At 39.4% G+C, this 12,521-nt stretch overlaps 1 protein-coding gene across 8 annotated transcripts in view; it reads right to left on the reverse strand.

Moving 5' to 3' along the window:
- Positions 1 to 10,914, reverse strand: part of PHF21A (PHD finger protein 21A) — a 259,275-nt gene extending 248,361 nt beyond the window's left edge. For 4 of the 8 annotated variants that reach the window (XM_073348141.1, XM_073348153.1, XM_073348150.1 and 1 more), the window contains exon 1: positions 9,784 to 10,281. The gene's annotated coding sequence lies outside the window, so the exon portion shown is untranslated. Of the gene's footprint in view, positions 1 to 9,783; positions 10,284 to 10,889 lie in introns of those variants that run through there. The other 4 variants (XM_073348148.1, XM_073348151.1, XM_073348143.1 and 1 more) reach the window with 3 other exon arrangements.
- Positions 10,915 to 12,521: the final 1,607 nt, after the last annotated feature.

Consider the following 12,521-nt stretch of genomic DNA (forward strand, 5'->3'; position numbering starts at 1 on the left):
ATCCATTAGACCACATTGCCTAGTGAAGTTTGACTCTTACCCTTATGCACTAGGTCCAATTATATTTTTATAACAGGGTGAAACTCTGGCCCCACTGAAGTCAATGGCAAAGCTTCCATTGACTTCATTGGGGCCAGGATTTCACTCCAAGTCATGACACATGTATCCAACCCTGTTACAATACAAGATATGCTTACAGAGCAACTTTTTTCACAACACAACTCTGTGTCACGTACGCCTGTACATCCACACTTACCACACTCTCTAACAGTATTTTTATCAGTGAATTCTGGGTAAACAGGACATCTATCACATACTACCTCAGCAGGGTTAGAGTCCTTGGAAGAGACACACATAGAGCAGCACCAGCAATATGTTCGGCAATGCCATCTGAGATGTCCTACCACACAAAGAGCTAGGAAAGAGGTCCAGCATACCCAGATACACAGGAACAATTAGGGGTTTCACCCTTACACCACAATAACGGTCATCTTTCTGTAACCAGGTCATTGCACTATCTTACAGAGCAGGCTTCTGGCAAGGGTGACACATGGTTAGCTGACATAGCTACTAACAGAGTATTAACTATGTTGTGTGTGGATATAGAACATATTTAGAGAAAGCTATGACTAACTAGTTATGCATACGAACAAGGCATTATTTAAACAAATTTGTATATGAATTTCCTTTTTTGCAGATGAGTTTTAAAGACAATCACCAGAAATAAAATGCTTAATATACACAATACACCAGCTCTGAAAAAATAAACTTCATGCCTCAAAAGGAGCTAATTACCATCTAAATATTTAAAATATTTTGAAATGCATATGATGGGTAGAAGAGAGAGTTACTATTTTGATAACTGTTATGCAAATATATATTCAAATAATGTGTACTGCGGATAAAATTCCCTCTCAGATCTTCATAGGAAAGCTCCAACTTTCCGCACAGGTATAAGGAGAGCATACAGACAACTAGATGTGCTCCGTGAGTCAGAGAAAATTATTTTACCATAAGGACCTGTATGAAAACTAGTTACTGCATATGCCCAGAAGCCACTTTCCAAGATTAAACATCTAAGGCCCCCATCCAGAAAAAACTTACACATGCCGAAGTTTAAGTATGTGAGTTTTCTTACTGATTTCAATAGGACTACTCACATGTTTAAGTCAAGTACATATATAAGGTTTTGCAGGATTGGTGCATTAAATATTTAAATTTATTTCTTCAACCACTGATTTCAGATTTTTTGCTCTTGTATAACTTCACAACTACTTTGATTTTTAAAATAAACCACTAAGAAAAAGTTAATTATGTAACAAAAAGGTGTTCTCCCTAAATACTTGTTTAGAGAGAGTTAAAACTGTTTACTTAAAGCAAAAATTTAGGACACTTAGAAATTTCTATATCAAATTTGGTGTGCAAGACCTTGGACAAGGAACAAATTTATCTCTGGTTTAACTCCACTGAAGCCTATCAAGGTATGCAAGGGATTAAATTGGCCCAATATATTTGTAAGGGTTAAAAATTAATTAAAAGTGATTCTACAGTCCTTATTCAGGCAAGACACCCACCGACTTCAATGGGAACTCTCCCTATGTTAGGGAATGATAAGCAATGCTCAAAGACACTTGAAATCAAAATATCTGAATGTAATTTAATCCTTCTCTTACCTGCCAAAACCTGAATTCAGGGTTCTGTGTTTCCCTGGTAACAGCTAATGACATCACTAACCCCTAATGCAGTGAAAGGAAGGCACTTCTCTGCTCCAGAGGTTAGTTATGGTATCACTGGACCTCAATAAACACAGAACACTGAAGTCATATCTTGGCAGGCAAAAAGCCTTTCGTTCTACTCATCTTTAACTATAGCAGTACAAGCGACACAGCTACAATGCTTTAATTTAGAAGAAGGAAACAATATTGGTAGCAGATGAGTAAAGACTTTTGGTGCCAAATGTTAAACATCCATAACATTAGAATTACTCTGAAACATGTAAAAAAACTCAAGAATCACAATTAGTATCCTTTACAATCACAAATCAAGTAGTATATTAGTTCACTTAATTACATAATTATTCTGCATGCAGAAAGAAGTATTCCAACAACTACTGTTCTCTAAACAAACTACTCAACTGGAGGTTACAAGGAACTTGTAAATAAAGAATATTTCCTCTGCACAATATGAACATCAAGGATTTCCAAACTGCTCAACTAAGGGCCACTTAAGCAGCTTGCTGGGAGCCTGAGGACCATATCTAGTTTACATAAAGTATAGCAGTGTTCACAAGCCATTACCATGAATGTGAAAGTTTGGCTCATGAAAACTACAGATCCCAGCATGCAATGGTTCATCTTTATCTAGCAGGCTGCTTTAAATAAAAATAAAGCTCTGCATACTGGGACCTGTAGCCTCCATGATAAGCCGCATTCTTATTTAAGATGAGGTCAGATGTAGACTATAATACATATCTCCAGGGGCCATATTTTGACCATCTCATTTTACAGTATCATATATACATACCACACCGAGATCCCAAAGTACATTACACGAAAGTCAACATTATTCATTATATTAATCAAATTTAAGATGAACACAGACTTCAACAACAACAACAACAACAACATCACTAAACTCACCAGTAACTCAAAAAAAGCAGTAACTGTCTAGATTAAAATCTATAGAAAAGGTTCTGGCTTGCATACATTATTTTTTTAAACAACTTGTATTTTTATCAGGACTGTTACATTCAATAACATTAGAGAAGGTTTTCAAATAACACTTTTGATTTTCACTGGGAAAAGTATTTTTGTGACGGGAGTATTTCCCTTGCCTACTACTTATTACTTGGAAACATATTACCCTTTTCCTCGATCACCAAAATGCACTGAAGCAGCAGCTTGCCCTTTCTCTAAAAAGGGAGTTGAGCTTAGCTGAAAATTAAATGGCTGTATTTAAGTATAGGCCTCTGAAAACATACACCGTATTCCAGTTCAATAGAGGGAAGGCCAGCTCCCCCTACCAGCCTGTTCTAAGAAGGCTTTATCATGGAAGGAAATCATACTGTGTTCCAAGCCCATAAGTTATTATTTTGAGCTCTGAATTAAGATACACACACACACACACACACCCCGCAAAAACCAGTGAAAAATGCAAGTACAGTCTGTACTAAGAGGCTCAGCACAGTTCTTGCATTTCCAGGCAGCCAGGCATTATCAGCACCTCCACAAACATGCAGCAGAGAAAGGGCCAAGAGATTCTAGAACATGAGAGAGACAGGCAATGGCACATTGCAACAAACAGACTGGCAATGCTGCTTAAGTCACCTGAAAGACATTCTACTGCACTTCCCCACATAGGCAACAGGCTACAAAAACAACTAAAGGCTTCATCAATACAGCAATAATACTGTCCACAAGGCCAAAGACAGCTGTTGCCATGGTTACTATCAGCCAGTTTATCAGAAAATAATTATTACTACTTAGAAGTTTTGGTTAAAAGAGTTTAAAGCTCTTATAATTAACTAAAGAAATAAACTACTATTTTGTTTGCATTTACACTACTTTGAAGCTGCACATGGTTAACAATACTTGTATCCCCAGCGGGAAGTGGGGAGGAATCAGTGACTTTCTGCTGTTCCTTCTTCCCTTCAAGTCCTGAGAGTTTGTATTCTGGATGCAGTCAAAACAAGAACAAAACCCATCTTTTGGCTCTTGCGTTAGAGTTCTCTTTCACAGCCCTATAGAGTCCAAACATCGATTAGCCCATCATAGTACTAGTCTCCAACCTGTTAGACCCTATCCTCTTCCTCACTCTGTTTTAACCATTCAGGCATCTGATAGTCCCCCATGAAAAAATATGCAACACCAGCTAAGATTTTCAGAGCACATTCCTAATTACGTGATGAGGAGAACAGCTTAAGAGCGCTTTCTCACTAAAAGAAGTTGGTCCAATAAAAGATATTACCTCACTCACCTTCTCCTTCTTTTAAGGCATATTCAATGCCAATTTTATAGTGAATGAACTTGGTAATGTGGCCTTTTATCCCTAAAGCACAGTAGTGTGGAAATGTAAAATTATTCAGGGAAAAAAAGGTGCTATTTTAAGAAATAATAATTTAAAATAAAATGTATGCCTATAATAAACTCACAAACAGAAACACACTCCTGACACACCATCTGATTTTTTTTAAGAGAGCATCTATGTAAGAGTTTGAGAGAGAGTGGTTAATTTTTAAGTTACATGATCCAGTTTTTTGAGAAACACAGCCTCCACATATTACTTCTGACTAAAGAGTGGGTGTTTGCAATAGCAGATGAGAGGGGAAAAAAAAAAAAAAGTCTGAATGCAGAGGCTCTGGAATAGGTCAAGACATCAGGGTGTGGAGCTTCTAGGCAGAGATTACCACTGCTGTAGAGATTATAAACTCTGCAAGGGACCGTGCACTGGTTTGCATTAATATTAACAAATATAGAAACCAATACATCCTTGCTTTTGAAGCCTATAATGAACCATGTGTCACAGAGCCATTTTTAATAAAAACGTTTAAAAACATATAGAAATTTCAAGACTAAAAATGTCGTTAAAGCTTTAAGTGTGACAATTTAAGGGGGAATATATGGGACCTAAAAGAGCTTTATATAGTTTTAAAACACAATTTGAAGGCCATAAAATTCTAGAGTTAAGGATACAAGTTCAACTCAAACTGTTGTCAATTTTAAAAACAAATAAATTAGTAGTTGATTCAGCTCCTGTCCCAAGTCTCCTTGCCAATTGTTATTGTAATACTAACATATTCTAGTATTTTAAGATATTTTTCTCTCCATTGTTGCCGTGTCAAAAATTCACACAGACAAAAGGTGAAACCAAATATACAAAGTGTTGTCAAATGTACAAAGAGAAAACCAAAGAATAAAATAGTTATAATAATCTATTACAAGTAACAATGATAGGTAAAAAGAATCACACAGAAGAGACTTTTAAATTGGTGGTGTCCTTATAACATGACAAAAATAAAAAGATTGGGGAAAAGAAAGAAATGTAAAAGTACTCCTAATATCCTCCATCCAAAATTAGGCCTACTTTCTACAGGCACAATCTGTACCTTCATAATTGACACGAGCCAAATACCTCCTCTACACCAGACCAAACTTGACATATTAATCTTTTCACCACCTTTTACATGTAAGACATGTACAAAAACTATCTTCCAGTCCACCCTCCAGTAACAAGTATTAACAAGACAGGACACAAACATCTTGCCTGTTGTAGTCAATACACACAAGAACCTGAACCACACTTGTTCCACCTTCTCAAATTATGGTTTGATCCTACAAACTTTTGTATAAGTAGAACGCATTAGCACAAACCCTGAGCCTAGTTTCTGGCACAAGTAACTTGGTGGGACAATCAGAACATGCACAGGGGCAGGAATCTTCCTTCCAGACCTTAAGAGTGGTAGAACTAGCCTCAGTAGATTCTTACACTGCCCCATGTGGGGGTAGGGGAAGACAAGATGCATATAATGATGGATCTTCTTGCATTTTCCCTCCTACATCAGGGCCTCTCCTCCTGCATGGTCAGGCTCAGGGAATGCCCCTCTGCACAGTGGAACTGCACCAGCTCCCTCTTCTACGGTGACTCCACACCTACAGAAGAGACTAGATATGCCCCATGTCAGTAGAACTATTTGTACAAGTAAAGGTTTGCATGGTAAAACCCACAGTACCCTCATGCCTGGCACAGAAAAATTTAAAAACAAGGTTAGCCTCTTTCTATCCACGGCTGTTTGACTCTATGGGTTCAGACATCTTAAAAAATTATATCTCCTTACAGCATTATACCCTGTTTGCCTTGACACTTAAGTCATGGTGGAAATAGTTAAAGATGGCGTCCATCTCTTAAATTCTGTAAAGAAGCTTTCGTCCATAGTCTGTGGCCATACCAAGTTGTAGAGAGTTTAAAAAGATATCTAATTATAGACATGTGCATGAAGATACACAGAACAACAGGGCACCAGGGCAGTTTATCTAATATGCAGTGCCCAAAACATACTAAATAAGATACCCCACAGAGTCCTTGTAAATGTTAAGATTTATGTAATATTTAACCAGAAATATCAATAGTAAACAAATTCCAATTATATTAATTCATTTCATTCAAGTAAAGTTATCCAGAAAACAAAGCATACCAAACACTCTGGAACAGTTAAATAGCTCCAATATTTTCATATTTAAGGACAGTTACTTCCCTATAAAACAAATTGCATGAACAATTACAATGATGACATATCTTCGCTATTAGAACTTTCCTACAGTATACAGAACAACAAAACCACCAAGGGCCGAATTAAAACAAAGTTTATATGTTTAAAACAAGAAACTGATCTGTTTTGTGCATATCCAATCAGTTCAATACTTTGCAAAAAAAAGTTCACAATTTCTATTTTCAAAACTTCTCAGTATATCACCCCCAAAATAGGAATATATAGAGATAATAGTACAGGGCCTGGGTGTTTCTTAATAGAAATGCAAGTTCAACACTAAGGGGCGGGGGATACACTTTAAAAATCCTACATTAAAACTTTGACTTACTGTCAAAGTTGGATATCCAAAACTGAACATACAAATATTAAAAAAAAAAAAAAACACCCCACAACTGTAAAATCCATGACTTCCTACAACTCCTCTCCAAAAATTTTTAAAATAAAATGCTTTTATGTTTTCACTTCCAAGAGGAAAGAAAGTCAATACCAGCAACCCAGCAGACTTCTGCACCCTTATAAAAACAAACTGGCAAGAGTAGCCCAGCCCAGGATGCATAAATAACCCTACATGCAAAAGGGAAAGACGACAAAACCAGAAGAAAAGACTTCAAATATTAACCTTCCAATGGGTAATTATTCTAGACAATAGTAAAAATACTTTTTGAATTATGAAAAATACCTTGAGAGGCTCCCTTTAATTATGTATCAGTACACCAGGTTTGCTACTTCTTAATTGAAACTCAATAATCCAAATTTGGGAGTAAAATCAGATCCTTCATTGCCCAGATCAGTAGAGCTAGAGTATGTTCCAGGTATGATGTAAATTTCCAGCTGCTGGTGGGCATTTGCAGCACAAGCACCTCCTGCTGGACAATACCTTACAAAGATTTGCTTCTACAAAAAGAGAACCTCAAAGGTGACAAAAGGAGAGGACACCTTTAACTTTCCAATCATGTAAGAGGATTGCTTAACATCCCTGCTATCAGTTGCTCAAACGCCTAAAAGATATAAGCCCACACACACAAGAATCTAATTTTTTCAATCTCAATAAGACAAAGTTTAAAGTGAAAAACAATTTTAAGGGAAAATAAATTTTGAGAACTATCACAATATTTACTAAACTACAAAATTCTTTACTTCAGGAAAACTAGTAATTTCATTCAGCAATCAAAGAGTTTCCCAGTTTTTGTTTTTTTTTTTTAAAAAGTGATGTTTCTACTAAAATGTGGGTGAATAACTACTTTAACTAGTATGGATTTATAAAAACACTAGTTGTGCTGTGGGTGAAGTTTTTGGTTGGAGACCTTGCTCTTAAATACTAATCAAATAAATATACAGTAGTATATTAATGTTGGACATAGTTACCAACTCTCAGGACTTTTCACGTTTTACCTAAAACAGACCTTTCAAAAGTTTATAGGTTGGATGGGGGAAGGGGCGGTTTGTGTTTTGTATTATATCTTTACAGGAACACTGGCAAGTAGGTTAAGGCACAAAACTTAAAAACAATTAAAGCTTTTATTAAGCTTCTATAAAACCTATTACCATATTTCTTCAATTAATTTTTATGACAACTAAGTTTATTTTGATACTTAAACATTCCCCTAAAATACAGAAAATGCAAACACCACCAGCTTTGGGTTAGAGAATGAAGAAATCTCAAATATGAAACTTCCTACAATCAAAAGTGAAACTAACCAATAGTTTTCATTGTCAAAGTTGAGTGAAAGGCAAAAAGCAAACCTACATTTTAAATAGCAGATAGCACATTAGACACTTAAAATTCTAAGATATTAATAAAAGTGCCCCATTAATATAAGCATATGGGGTAACTGCCCTTTAGTTTTCCTTCTGAAACCAAGGTAATACATGTTTAATGTGATGATAAATTCATTCTAATAAAGAATGAATTTAGGCTGAGAAAATTCTCACACTCATCCAACTAACCAGTGTGCAAATGTAGCTATGTCACTCTCTATTAAAATGTTAAGATTGCAGGGCACAAGTTGCCCATATCAGATTTTTCCTTCACTCAGACCTACTGTACACAACATGACAATTACTGTCCCCAATAGGATTTTTTTTAAAACCCAGTCACTACTTGATAAAAAAAGGAACAAGAGTTCATGTCAAGTTCAGTGCTTGGGCCTAACAAGCATCAAGTAAAAAAACCTCTCATCTACAATTATAAATAGATAAAACTTGCAGGGGAGCACCATCACTTCAAATAAAAAAGTGGGGACATACTGAATACTCTACTTTGATATCTAAACAAAGAATATTCTAGCATGTGACTGAACTGTGATGACATTTACAAACCAAGGAAAACAAAAGCCACCACTGCACTAGCAATCATGCCCCATTAAAAGAATTAGGAACTTGGAAATTACTCTGTTCAAGCACATTTGTACCCTAACCAGTGCATATTCATTTTGTGACACTCAAGTGAGTAGAAGTTGAATAAAGGACTCCATGTGTGGATCCAATATAAATTCATCTAAAAATCTAACAGTGCAGTCCTGCAAGCACCCACCATGCTACAAATGTGGTCAGAGAAAAAAAAAATCCTATCAACAGTGAAGCTCAGAATAATAAAGAAGCAAACAGAAAAAGAAGCGGTGAGAGGAGCGTGCACAACGGGACTAGACCAAATGGCAGAGTCCCACACACAGCCCCACTCCTCCTACACAGAGAGAGAGAGAGAGAGAGAGAAATGGAAGAGAAAAGGTACATGTCTCTAATCATCGCAAATATGTGCCAAAGTAGGAGTGTGAAATCCCAGAGGTGTCCTTCCACTGAGCTTTGTACCTGTGCAAGAAGGGCAGACCCAGAACGAGGGGGGCAGGAGATGCTTCTGAATTACAACTTGCAGAAACGGAATTTTCCCAGTGCTCTGGCCACAAAGGCAAATTAAACCAAAAAAAAAAAAACAAAACACAACCCTGCAATAGCAGCTTTACTACAAATTCTCAATAATCAAAGCAGCATCGTTTCAAAGATAATAATAAAACTTCCCTCTCCGCATCACAGGGAACAAATCAAACCAACAGCAAAGGGCCTGGAAATAATCATTCTGAAGAAAACCAGAGAGGAGGGGACAAACCTCCCTCCCCCACCCCATCCCCAGTGCAATGTGTCATCTCCTTCCCCCTGCTCCTCACCACAACCCCACTGTGTCGCCCACCTCCATCTCTCGCTCCCCCTCCTCAGAAACTTATTTCAGTGCATGCAGGGGCGGGAGAAAGGACATGACCCCCTAGGGCTCTATCCCCTTGGGGGTCGGCGGCCTGGGATGGGGGGGTTACACTGAAGTTGTTGCTCCTTAGCTCCAAGTTGGCTGAAGCGTCCTATGTAGACTGCTCCTCCCCCCCCCCAGCTATCCTCCTCCACCCTCCCCCAACCAACTCCCTGAGACACAGACAGAAAAGCACGGGGGAGGCGAGGGATAGAGCTACTCATAGAAGAGAGCAGAAGGAGAGAATAGGGAGGAGGAGAATCCAAAAGGTGGGATACTACACCCTGCTGGTGGTGCTGCTGCTGGTGGCTGGCTGGGGTCCCCCTGGCAGGACCTCTCTCTGAGGGGGAGGGCTCTTCTTCATAGGGGGAAGGTGCTGCGGCTCCTCTGGGCCTCCCTGTCCCCCTCTTCTGGGCTCCTCTCTCTCCTCCTCTCACTTTCTTTAATCTAAGCTGGGAGTGGAAGATGGTAGGTTGCTCCCTTCTCCTCCTCCTCTTCTCTCTCTCCTCTGGGAGGTCCTTTTCCTTCCCCCTCTCCCCAGGGGGCTCCGCCTGCCGGGGGGAGCAGGGGGCGGACGGGAAGAAAGGAACGAAGCAGAAGAGGCGCAGGAGAAGAGAAACTGTGACACAAAAACAAGCCGAGAAGCTGAACTCTTCTTCAATCCCATTCACCCGGCCCGGCCGCAGCACCCGCTCGCCGGGATCACTCCGCCGCCGGCCTCCCTGCCTGCCTGGGGCGCGCGCCCGAGCTCCGCCGCGCGCGCCCGACACGCTCTCTCACAGCTACTCCGGCTCTGAAGCGGGGAAGGGGAGGAGGAGGAGGAGACGGGGGAGGACACAGAGATTGGGGGCGAGGCGAGTTCCCACCTCCCTGGACCCCATGCCGCCTCCCGGGAAGTGCGAAAGGAGAGGTCGCCAGCCTCCGCCGGGCGGGGAGGGAGGGTTCGCTGGCTCCTCCTGAGGGGACTACTTGACGTGTTGGTGCGGCGAATTTATTTCCCTTTGCCTAAGGAACGGGCTGTGCGACGGCTCCCATTGCCTAGGGAAAAAACCCGGATGTAAAGTGAGTGAAACTAAAGTAGAGTGAAGTAGGGCACCAAACTCTAGTGGAGCAGCAGCGGGGGAGGGAGGGAGCATGCACCGGGGCAGGCAGCAGCAGGAGAGCAGCACAAGTATCCTCACCCCAATGCGCAAGGGGTTCTGCGTAGGAAAGCCGATGCACCAAGACAAGGGGAGAAACATAAGCATCCTCACCCAATGCAAAGGATTCTGCACAGGAAGCTGATGCACCAGGGCACTAGCAGAAGCACAAGCATCCTCACCCCCAATGCAAGGGATTCTACACAGGAAGTTGATGCACCATGGCAGGAGGAGAAACATAAATACTCACCCCAATGCAAGGGGCTTTACACAGGCAGTTGATGCACTAAGGCAGCAGCAACAACACAACCATCTTCACCCTACTGTAAAGGATTTTGCATAGGAAATCGATACAGGGCAACAGGAAAAAACAAGAATCATCACCCCAATGCATGGGGCTTTGCACAGGAAGTTGATGCAACAGGGCAGCAGGAGAAACACAAGAATAATCACCCCCAGTGCAAAGGGCTCTGCACAGGAAGCTGATGCATCAGGGAAAAAGAAGACAAGGAGAAACACCAGCATTTTCATCCCAATTCAAGGGGTAATGCTCCAAGGCAGGAGGAAGAAAGGACAAATTCATACATCCTTATTCCCAAAGCAAATTATAACCTCCCAGGAGCAACCATCCTCCTTCCACAACAAACTGCTAGCTCTTTGCCATATTATTTTTAGAATTAGTAGAGACATCTACTTAGGAGGCAGGGAGGATTTCATTGCTTCTTCACTGCTGCTCTTCTCTTTCCCCTTAATGCACTTGTTTTTGTTTTTCTAAGTTATTTCTTTATTTTCTATTCTTTCTGAGTGATGCTGCCATTTGGTTTCATGCTTTGTTGAGTAACAGAAAACAGCAGTAATATATAAACTACTGTTTTTCAAAAATAGTGGAAAGCTAAAATTTCAGGAGAGATCAAAACAGGCAAAGTTAGTTCTATTAATGTTGTAATAAGAGTTATATGTGAGACAACTAAGGAAGGAATTTGGGAAATGAGGAGGGTTTTTAATAGCAATATAATCAAAATATAAAGAAATGTAATTCTGTTTATACATCCAAAGCATTTAATGTGTATATTTAAAATAAGTATGAAGCAGGGCAGAGAAAATCTTTTTGTTCTATTTGTACAGCACCTAGCACAATAGGGCCCAAATCCATGACTAGGTCTCTTAGGTGTCACAAGAATACAAAGAATAATCATTTGCTTGTAAAGTATTAGTCTTTATGCATATAATTTATAATATATTAACACAGATAACACATACCTTTCTCACATGTATCTGTGGACTGTAAAACGATAATGTGTTTCTCAAAAACATTTTGGCCTTACCTTGCCCATCTGAGTCATCACTGCTGAATCAGTGGGACTGTTCATTTGCTAAACACTACAGGATTCTCAGAAATGTTTACAGAAAGTCAATTTTTAGTTTTCAGAGTAGCAGCCATGTTAGTCTGTATCCGTAAAAAGAAAAGGAGTACTTGTGGCACCTTAGAGACTAACAAATTTACTAGAGCATAAGCTTTCGTGAGCTACAGCTTACTTCATCGGATGTAATTCAAAAGTGGTTTTATTTTTTAAGCAGTGGCCATGTTGTCTTATTTATTTAACATTGTCACAATTTGTGAAAAAAGTAAGTGTGTGTATAATCTCTACAGATATTTCAGGAAGCCAGGTGAACTCATTATTATGTTGTGAAACTAAATCCATAAAGCAGTCATGATGAGTAACTCAGGGACTCATTGTAATTGGGTAGTAATATACAATTTTATCACCTCGAGAATTCTTATGTGTTCAAAGTGAGTGGGGATTTACCAGAATGCTTACTATCAGAACCGTCTAAAAAAATTGGGCGACCGTGGTATTGTTTATTTAATTAACTGCTAATT

Source organism: Lepidochelys kempii, chromosome 6 (genome assembly GCF_965140265.1).
Source record: "Lepidochelys kempii isolate rLepKem1 chromosome 6, rLepKem1.hap2, whole genome shotgun sequence".
Classification (NCBI taxonomy): Eukaryota; Metazoa; Chordata; order Testudines; family Cheloniidae; genus Lepidochelys; species Lepidochelys kempii.